Raw genomic sequence first — 10,927 nt, forward strand, 5'->3', positions numbered from 1 at the left:
CCCACGGCGGGACGGAAAACCTGACGACCCATTTAACGTTCCTCGGGCGGAAATTTCCGGCCTTGGGGTGGGCGTGGCAGGAAAATCCCGCCAAAGTGTTTACCCTTCAACTCCTTTTCGAACGAGGAATCTACGCATTTCCTCGTTGAACATTTCAGTCAAACTCATGTCCATCATGCTCTGTGCATTTATGAGTGTAGCTCTGAAGAATTGAAACCGTCTTGTGTCATATCACCAATAAAGACATTCATTTCTTTTTTTTTGAACCCTAATTTGAAATGTGTTTTTGTTCATCATAAATGAATCAATACGATAAATCATATTGAATCATAGGAATCAATGAATCCTAATGTTGGTATTAATAATATTGTACAGCGTGATTCTTTTACCACGTAAAGACATTTTTTGTCTATTCTCTGTGTAAATAGCAAAGTTCACTCACGGTTTCTTGTCTTCTGTTTCAGAAGAAAAGAATCTGTCTATTCCTTTCGTGAGCTTTAATATTAAACTGATCCTTACTCTAATTTTCCAGTTAATTGCTGACATGCTCTCAACACATACATACTTCACATACACACTCACGCACACACACACTCGTGTACACTTAGGAATACTGGCTCAAAGCACTCACACGACAGTGATGTTAATGATAATCTAGATGATTATGTGAACCCTTCATAAGACTTGTCTTCTTCTGCACCTCCTGTGCTCACTGAGCTAAATCGCTGGCTTTTAAAAGCAGGCCAGCAGCACGGTTCGATTCCCGTCGCCGGACAGGCGGCGGAATGTGGCGACTAGGGGCTTTTCACAGTAACTTAATTGAAGCCTACTCGTGACAATAAGCGATTTTCATTTTCATTCTATTTTTTTTTTTTGAAAATCAATTGTGTGTAAAGAATTGTAGCCTAGAAATCATGCTGCATGGCATTAATGTGTGACCTTAATGGGTTTGTAAGGAATCAGTTTAATTGTTGTTTTACTATTGGCTTTAATCCATTAACTTTAGCGCTCCAATGTTCTTCGTGTGTCTTTAATAGTTTGAATACTCTGTTTGAGATATGAATCTGGATGGCATCATTAGTGAGATGGTTCGGGGTAGATTCTAAATCTCAAGAATGAGAGAGGTGAAAGAGTAATTTTCATCCTGGAAACAGCAGTGATTTATCGTTCTCCCTGTGTCTGCGTGGGTTTCCTCCGGATGCTCCGGTTTCCTCCCACAGTCCAAAGCTGTGCGGGTTAGATGGATTGGCCATGATAAATTGCCCTTTGTGCCCAAAAGGGTTGGGTGGGGTTACTGGGTTACAGGGATAGGGTGGAAGTGAGGGCTTGGGTGGGGTGCTCTTTCCGAGGGCCGGTGCCGACTCGATAGGCCGGGTGGCCTCCTTCTGCTATGATCCGCTAACTACGGGCTCAGTTCCTCTCACAATTGGGAATGAACATCAGCTTGTTCACGAGGCATTGCCACTCGAAGATCGATCTTCTTCAACCTACTGCTGCTAATTCCATCTGAGGATTGATTATAAGGCGTCAACAACGTGACAGCCTATCCACGTTTTTTAATTCATTCTTGGAATGTGGGCGTGACTGGCAAGGCTGGCATTTATTGCTCATCCCCATTGCTTTTGAGAGGGAGGCAACGAGGCGCTCTCTTCAATACATTCGAGTGGCGCCAGGCCATTTCAGTGGGTGATTAAGAGTCAGCCACATTGCTGTGGGTCCGCAGTCTCATTTAGCCAAACCAGGTAACGGTGGCAGACATTCCCTGAAGGATGCCCCAGTTAGGTTTTGTTTCAATGACAATCCAGTTGACTTGTAGCTATATTTCTGAGACTCGCATTTTATTACAGATTTATGTAATTAATTAAATTCTGATTCACCAGCTGCCATGATAGGTTTTGAACTCATGCCTCCAGATCATTAGTCCCAGCCTCTGAATTATTCAGCAATGTCACCACGATACCACTGTATCTCATTTAGCATTGTATCAAATATGGTGCATGTCATGGGGAAGCAGAAGATAAAGGAGAAAAATATGACAAACTTAGAAAATATATCATTGGGCAAGAACAAATACATCTCCCGCACAGTTCCCCCAAGAACTACAATTCCCACGTGTTGTGGGAGAATTGTAGTGTGTTGTTTTCCTTTTAATGTTTTTAACTAGCACTTATTGCACTGCTTTGCTGTATTCTGCAGTTTGTATCTGACACTCACTAATGTATAGTGGGTTTCCTTCGGGTGCTCCAGTTTCCTCTCACAATACAAAGATGTGCAGGTTAGGTGGGGTTACGGGAAGGCGTGGGTGAGTGGCTGAGGTGGGACCTTCTTTCAGAAGGTCGGTACGGACCCGATGGGCTGAGTAGCCTCCTTCTGCACTGTCCCGATTCTATGGTCGCATTCCGCACTTCATTCTTTTATAAGGCCAGAAAGGAGTCCACGCCAAGTAGTTCAAAGAAACTTGGTTTATTTACAATAACTATGATATACAATACACAGTTCTTCCCAATCGGGTCTGCCTTGCCAGTGCCAGCCTGTTGGGTTTTATATACCCTACAATGAGACATTGTTGAGAGGTTCTCCTTATGGGGGAGCTCACATTCTACAAGGTTCGTAGGGAAGTTAATTTTTCCCACCACTTAAGTTATTTGCAGGTTATAACAGTATATGAACAGGAAGGCAGGGTGAGCCATAATGGTAGAACAGTGCAGTTGTGCCTGAAGTCTTTTTCAGTACATCACTGATGCCAAGAGTAAAAGATTCAGGGTCTAATACTAGTCTGTGATAAGTTAACTGAGCTGATCCAGAACAACACGATCACTACAGTGCCTGTGCATATAATCGACTGCAGTTCCCGCTCTCAATTGTCATTTAGGAATTGGCTGGAAACCTGTGGGGCCGTTGGTGTTGACGCTCCCACACTCATCTGGATAAATAGACCCAGGCCCGAATTCTCCGGCCTTTGCGATCCGCTTTTCCCGCTGTCAGCGTAGCCCCACGGTTTCCCAGGGATGCCTTCAATGGGAAATCCCATTGACAAGCAGCAGAAGACAGAATCCATCCATGGCTTCCTAAAGGGCTTCCTAAAGGGATTAAAAGCAGAGGGTAACAATCTCGCAAAAACAAAAAGTAAGAAGCCTGAGGGTTGGGACTGTTTAGGAAACCAGCAAGGGGTCACCAAAAAGTGAATAAAAAGAGAAGAAATAGAATGTGAGCGCAAACTAGCCAGGACTATCAAATCAGATTGGAAGAGCTTTTAAAATTGTAGAAAAAGGAAGAGAGTAGCTAAAGCAAACATTGGTCGCTTAGAAACAGGAGGAATGATCACAATGAATGAAGAAATTGCAGAGGCATTTAATGAATAAAAGTGCCGGAATTCTCCAGCTGTTGGCATTCTCTGTTGCCTCCAGCAGCGCATCGCGGCCCACGGGTTTCTCCGCAGCGTGCGGTGGCCTCAGTGGGAAATAGTAGTGACAGGCTCCGGGAGTAGAGATTCCCCTCACCAGTTGCTACTGGACCTGGTGAAACTCCACATTGAACATTGCCTGCAGCTTTGCTCTCCACATTAAAGGAAGGGTGTTCTTGCATTGGATACAGTACAGCGAAGGTCCACTAGATTGGGCCCTAGGATGAGAGGGTTGTCCTATGATTGGCGAGCAAGTAATTCAAAGGATATCAGTGTGAGGTTGAGGCGACATTTAGATCAACCACGAACCTATTGAATGGCGGAGCAGGATCAAGTGGTTGAATAGTCCTGCTCCTAATTCGTATGTTTGTCTGAGATGCCAAGTAAATTGGGTCTATATTCTCTGAAGAATATGGGGTGATCTCATTGAAACAATCAAGATTCTGAAGCAGCTTGATAGGGTAGACACTGGGGAGTTGTTTCTGCTGGCCGGGGAATATAAAACACGGGGACAGAGCCTCAGTAGATGGGGATGGTCATTCAGGGCTGAGGTGAGGAGAATATCCTTCACTCAGAGGGTTGTGAATCTTTAAAATTCTCCACCCCAGAGGGGTGATGGATGCTCCATCGCTGAATATATTCAGGGCTAAGATAGATAGACTTATATGGTCCCTCGGGCAATCAAGGGTTATGGGGAGCGGGCTGCAAAATGGAGTTGGTGTCCAAGATCAGGTATGAATGAGCAGGCTTGACGGGCCGAATGGTCTACTCCTGCACCTGTTCCTGGAGTTGGGAGTGCATCAGTCTGAAACTTTAGGTACGATGAGATGAAAGGGGGAAGTAAAAACAGATTGAAAGGCATCGACCTAAAAAAATGTTGAATGTTCCCAGCGTTACGTTGGTTCATGCAGTTAAATGATGAGGGCTGGATTGACAGGGATATGGCTAATGGAAATATGATCATTAGAAACAGGAGCAGCTGTAGGCACAGAAAGGAGATCGCACCGGGATCAGTAAGTAAAATAAATGGAATCCAGGCTGCCTTCAGTTGATGCAAATTCATAATTAGGAGGTTAAAAACACTCGTTCTGAAACATCTTTATTTAAAAGTAAAATTAGCCTCTGTCGCCTGAAACATAGTCTTAACTACATCTCAGCTATGCTTTGATGGTGCTTTTCACAAGTGGCGCACCTGGTTATGAAGCTGAATGAAAAGACAATGATTGTACTTCGGGAATACAAAATGAGTGCACTCAAATAGATGATGTCCTTTTGAAGGTTTCTCTTCTCTCTGTCAGAGGCGTAATGGGCAGGAAGAGGTAAACAGGCAGTCTAAAGTATAATTAATGTCTCCACGCCATCATGCTACACAGTGCTGGAGCAGACTTTGTGCACATTGTTGTCATATTTATTGGCTTGTTGTTGTTCTGGGTCCCACCATCAGGATCTCGTTTCTAAAAATAAAACGTCACAATGAATGTATTTAACATATTTATTTTTCCTTCCCATTTCGGCGATCGGGGTTCAAGTTACATGAATAGACTTGGGGAAGCCAAAGTGGAGATTTGATGCCAGAATTGTTTAAATAGGGTAAATAAATTGTATTTGTTTCCAACCGATAACCCAGAGATTCAAATGACTGGTGGCTACGGATTTCTTCCTGGCCTTCAAAAAAGGATTTGCAGGAATAAATGAAGAAGGAAGAATTGTGATGATGTGGGGAAAGGGCGGAGGAAGTAGATTCTCTCTGAAAGATCTAACGCAGATTAGATGGGCTGAAGGGATTTCTATGCTAACCTGTTCAACGATTTTGATCAGCCTTCAACATTTAATTACAGTGGTCTAATTTATTCTGGACAGACAATTTTGTTCTTGTTTAAGGTCACGATGTAGAGCTACTGGGCTGAATTCTCCGCTTCCTGAAACCGGCAGCGAGAATTGCGATCAAGCGGGGAATAGTACGCAATGGAAAAATTGCGATTTGCGCCCGGCTGGCGGCTTTAGTGAGGTTTGTGCAAACCCATCATTTGCATGGGTTTAAATCTCATTAGTGGATTGGACACTTCACGGTCCACTCCTCTGCGTTGCTCCACCGCTCTCAGGCAGGACAATAAGCAGGCGCGAATTGGGGCATGTATTTACAAGGGGGGGGCGGGGGAACCATGGCGAAAGGCTAAAAGAGTCTCAAAAATTGTCGGGCTTGCTGAGGGGGTGGTGGGTACCTGGGCTGGGAGGGGTAGCGGGAAAGACTTGGGGTAGGATTTTCTCAGCCCACGCCGAGCCGGAGAATCGGCAGGCTGGGCGCGAATCGTGCAACGCCGCCCTGATGCCGGTCCACCGATTCTCCAGAGAGCGGAGAATCAGCGGCAATGCGGTCGGCACGGCCGGCGTGGTGCCGGTCGAGGGCCGCTCTACGCGGCTTCCCCACCCCCCCCCCGGCAATTCTCGGCTCGGGGCCATAAAAATAGCTGAATCCCGCTGCTGCCGTCCGAGTGTGGATTTACTCGGCGGGTTCTCAATGTGCATCCATCCGGGGGTGGCCTGGTGGGGGGTAGGGGGTGAGGGGGGGGGGGGGGTCTGACCCCGGGAGGGGGCCTCCGCTGTAGCCTCACCTGCGATCGGGGCCTACCTATCGGCAGGCTGGCCTCTCGGGCTGGGGCCCCTTTTGCTCCACGCCGGCCTCTGTAGCCCTACGCCACGTTGCGTCGGGACCAGCATGGAGAAGGGAGCCACCGTGCATGCGTGCAACCACGCCGATCGCACGGCGCACAGGCCCGCGGCGCCCATTTGACGCTGGCATCGGCAGCTGGGGCGTCCTGGGTCGCTCCAGTGCTGTGCTGGCCTACTGAGGGGCTCGGAATCGCTGCTCCTGAGAGCCTGTTGATGCCATCGTGAAACGCGACGGCGTTTACGACGGCGTCAACACTTTGCCTCAGGATCAGAGAATCCCGCCGTTGGTGCCAGGTCCGTCAACTCATAGAGCTGGATGCTCCGGTTTTGAGGCTAAGTGTCGATGCCGGCGTGGCGACTGCGGCACTTTACGACGCCAAAATCGGAGCTGAACCTCCTGGGATCGGTGAGAGGCTAGCAGCTGAGCCTGGTAAAACCCCACGACATTAACGGCTGGAGAATTGCCGGGTCTGTGGCCGGGTCATGCGCATGGCAACGACCTGCCGCGGTCGCGCCGTACAACATGGTGCTGGCCGTGCGCAGACCCGACCTGCTAGGTGATTCCTTCCTGGACACCTCCTCGCCACCCTCAGGGCACCCCGTAGCAGTACCCCCAGCCCTCGCCAAAGCCCCCCCCCCCCCCCCCCCCCCCCCCCCCCGGCCAGCAGCAACCCAACTATTGGTGGCCCTGGACACAGCTGCCACATCGGATTCCCGACCGCTGAGACCTGAGCCGGGATTCTCCATTTGGGAGACTAACCGTTGGATTCTCTGCCACATCGGGAACTCCCAACCGATGGCGGGCAGCGGGGAATCTGGTGTCGGGCACAAAATGGGATCCTGCGGCGGATGCTGATCCCGTTACGATGCTGCAATTTTCCGCTGGTGTTGGGATCGAGATTTGCACCCTGTGCCAGCTGGAGGATGGGCTGGGCACCGTACTCTCCAGGCCCTTGTGATTCTCTGGGCTGGGAATCACGTGGGCGAGAATTGGTACAGATCTTAATAAACGTGTACCTGATGCCATGGATCTTGGGGTGGGCCAAGAGGGCAACACTTTCAGGGAGTTGTCCCCAAAGTCCATCGTGAGGCCACCCCCCCCCCACAAAATGTAAGACCTGCCCACCCCGCCCAACCGGACACTCCACACCACCCCCCACTAGAGACCCCCTAATTAAAGAGACCTTCACCAGAGATCTCCTAGGGAGAAAGACCCCTTTCTGAAATCCCCAAAAAGAGAAACCGTGGTCTGAAAGCCCCCCAGAAGAGAAATCCCTGTCTGGATGCTAGAGAGCAGTCCAGGCAGAGGTAGTGAACAAAATCACTGATTTAACACTCAACTGGGCAATACACCTGCTGACTCAGACATAGGAAGCAGCACCTGTCCATTCCTGGAAAGCAAAAACCAATTAGCTGGATTTAAACCCCCTCAGATCTATGACCAGCAAGCCATTCATTCAATTACCTTTGATACTGATTTTAGTAGACTGTGATTTAGACCTTCCACACACACCCAGCTGTCTGCATCGTTCCATTCACCTCCGTTCACGTTTGAGTGATTTTGAAGTAGTCATCTGTGAAACTAGCCACAATATTTATAAACATCAACCTTTAATTGACAGTTCCTGGACTACTTCAAAGACAGTGAAGTGCTTTCTGTTAGTTTCCATTAGCTATCTACTTTAAAGTCACTCAAGCGTGAAGGAGGGTGGCGGTTCACCCCCCCATACTGGGGTGGGGGTAGTATGGTGGGGAGGGGGGGCCTCAGCCACAGGCCTCTCTTTTGGGACACCCACTCAAAATGGCGGCCCGATAGTGGGATCCCTCAGATGCATGGCTAAGGATTGGGTATCGCTTCCTGATGCTCGCAGCATTGACTCTGGCGGGAGACTCCAAATGGAGAATCCTGCCCTAATGTTTTTCATGCAGGAACTGAATAGCGTGTGATACGCTTTTCCGTTGGGGGCGCTATTCGTTTGGCGATTAAGGACATGCAAATGGGCCAGCACTCTGTCCATACGAATTGAGAGAAATTCCCACTGACACAGCAGAATCATTCGCTGGGGTCAGAATTAGTGCTGAAGAACGTGACAAGCTTTAGCTGCTTACAAGCGCTCCACTCACCACACACTCTCATTCCAAGAAGATAGCTCCAAGAAGACCCACCTGCATCTCCCTTACATCTCACCCTCCACCAAACCCCCAACACCTGTATTATGCTCTTTGGCGAGGAGCCTCGCACATCCATGCCTCCATCTGCAGATGCGCTGTAGAACTCACCTCCCAGTATTTCACCATGTCCTTTCTGTGTCCACGAGGATCAGATGGCCCATAACAATCACGAGGGACAGAAGAGCGGAGCCACACCCCAGCCGAGGAGAGGGCAATGCAGCTGGCAGGCGAGGCCAGGGAATGGGAAGTGGCTGACACGGAGGTTGGCATTCAGCAAACAAGTGAGAGCCCAATGCAATGCCGATGTCCTTGCAGCAAGTGAGTCACCCCTCTCCCATGGACCACTCCACCTCAACATCCCACCATGTCTTTTGTCTTTTACATTGCAGGATCACCATTGGACAAGGCCGGGCTATCCCAGACACATCACCAGAACACCCCAGACAGCCAGTCCGGGTGGAAGATACCAACTACTCATCACTGCTGTCAGAGACTGTCACCTTAATGGGGCATTTTAGTGAAGAGGCTCCCGGGTGACCTATTGGTTCTTCCTTCACACATGCTGCAGACATCAGGTGGAGGCAGGGCCTCACAATGGAGGGGGAGGTGGGAGGGCTACCCAATCCCAGGGAACAGCTACAGTATGGGCAGGTGTCGCGCTTCTGGAAAGTATGATCCCATCCCTGGTAGAGATGCAGGCTCAGAGCCAGGATTCAGCAATGTTGGTGCGGCCTCTCCTTCACAACTCATCCTCGGCCCGTTGGACTACCGACACTTGAATCTCACTGGTTGGCCCTTGCTCTTCGGGGGTAGGCTTCCCTTGTGTAGGACCGTCCCTGAGTAGGCTCTGCTCCTCTAGCCTCTCTGCGTCTTTAACGGCCACATACATAGCGCGCACAGCTGGCTGGCTGCTGAAATTCATTCTCTGCAAGGGGAGAGAGAGGGGAAAGAGTTGGAAATGTTAGTAAGACGAGTATTCCCTTGTCCATCCAAAGCCACCAGGTTACATGGTGATGTTGAGTTGCATTGCAATGCCACCCTCAACATGTCCCCCCCCCACCCCAACCCCACCTCTCACTCTGCCCTCTTGATTTGTTGCCATCCGCACCGCCTCCCTGTCCCCATCAGTGAGTGGCACCAGGCCTGTGCGGTGGGGATCCTCTATCCCCACCACCAATCCCTGTCAACAAGGGTACCGCTGGGTTCTGCAACCTGTGTCAGCGATAGGCTCTGTGGCCCCTGTCCTCTTTCTCCCAGTGGGGTCTACTGCGGGTCTCATTGGCTGGGCTGTATGCTATCCCCCCCACCAGCAGGGTGGCACCTGGTTGAGTGGTGGAGAACATCACCATGCGCCACCAATCACAGGTCCTACAGATGGCAGTGAGTGAGGGAAGTGTGTGTCGGTTGGGAGCATAGCTGCAGCATGACAGAGAGTTGGTCCGGGTGCCTGGCAGCGGACAGGATGGATGGGTGCAGGGGCGCGTTGAGTAGGCAGATCTTGGAGTCAGCACGTGGTCCTAAGTGGTGATCTAGCCCTGGTTCAGCTTCCATGCCTGGTGGGGTAGTATGCCAGGGGGTGGTGCCATAGGCCACTGTGCATGTGTCCTTTGTTTGTGGTGATCTCTGCTTCTCCGACAGTGGGTCTGCACTTGATGAGTGCACTGAGGGCCCCCAGTACCTGGCGTGCCACTGATTGACCTTGACCATACCCATTTCATCCATGATGCTTCTGGGGTGTGGGTTTCCTGAGTGGTGGCCCAGGTGGGTTCCCAAATGACCAGAGGCTCTCTGAACATTTACAGAACACAGTGAGCAGTCAGCAGAGTGAACAGCCAGGGGCTTATAAGTAGCACCAAAGGGGTGAACTTAAATCCACATATTGCAGCAATGGGCCAGGCCAGCCCGATCCTGAGAGGAACACCGCCCGAGTCTACGGACGTGGCACCAAGTTGTTCCCTGTTAATCACCCCAACCTGGGCAGCCAACCACCATCCCCCCTCCTCCTCCCCAGCAAGCCCAACAATTTTAGACTGTTTTTGAGAGTTCTCCTATATCCTCGCTCCCCCTCAACAGCCATGGAGCCCAGGCCCTGCCTGTAAATACTTGCACCAATTCGCTCCTGCATGACTTCTGCCTAACGAGGCAGAGCATCACAGAGGGGTGGAGGGGTTCAACCTGTTAATGATATACGATGGTTTTACATGGGCCCACTGGCAAGTATTGATAACGCTGCCAGCGAGGGATCGGAACATGGCAATGGAATTGCCACTGGTGTTATGGGCCAGGGTTAAGAGAACCCCAAAGTGTATCATGGAGTTCACCTGACCCACAATTTTTAATAGATTGTGGTATGGGGAGCACACGGCCCACTCTACAGGAGTGGTACAGCAGAAATGGAAAAGTATTTTTTAAAGCAAACAATGTTTATTCTATGAACTCAAGTTAACCTTTTTAAAACATAGTGAACATCTCAGCAACCATCAATTCAAATACAACCCCCAAAGAATACAGCACTACGTAATCCTTAAACTGTCCTTTTAACATCCATAAGACTTAAAAAAGAACTTTTAACAGAAACACATCAGGTTAAAGTCACTATTGAGAGCAGTTATTAGTTTTAAATAACCAAAGGATCAATTTACAGTTTTTAGATTACAGAGAGAGAGAGACTAATACCCCTTT

The 10,927-nt window shown here is 49.5% G+C and overlaps 1 long non-coding RNA gene across 1 annotated transcript; it reads right to left on the bottom strand.

The window, feature by feature from the left end:
• Nucleotides 1-2,447: 2,447 nt before the first annotated feature.
• LOC119954357 lies at nucleotides 2,448-9,123 on the bottom strand. The gene is made up of 2 exons (XR_005458217.1): nucleotides 8,354-9,123; nucleotides 2,448-4,857 (listed from the first exon to the last, which is right to left on the bottom strand). It is a non-coding gene; the product is annotated as an uncharacterized LOC119954357 (long non-coding RNA).
• Between the last annotated feature and the right edge of the window lie 1,804 nt (nucleotides 9,124-10,927).

The sequence above is a fragment of the Scyliorhinus canicula genome, chromosome 19, assembly GCF_902713615.1.
Source record: "Scyliorhinus canicula chromosome 19, sScyCan1.1, whole genome shotgun sequence".
Classification (NCBI taxonomy): Eukaryota; Metazoa; Chordata; class Chondrichthyes; order Carcharhiniformes; family Scyliorhinidae; genus Scyliorhinus; species Scyliorhinus canicula.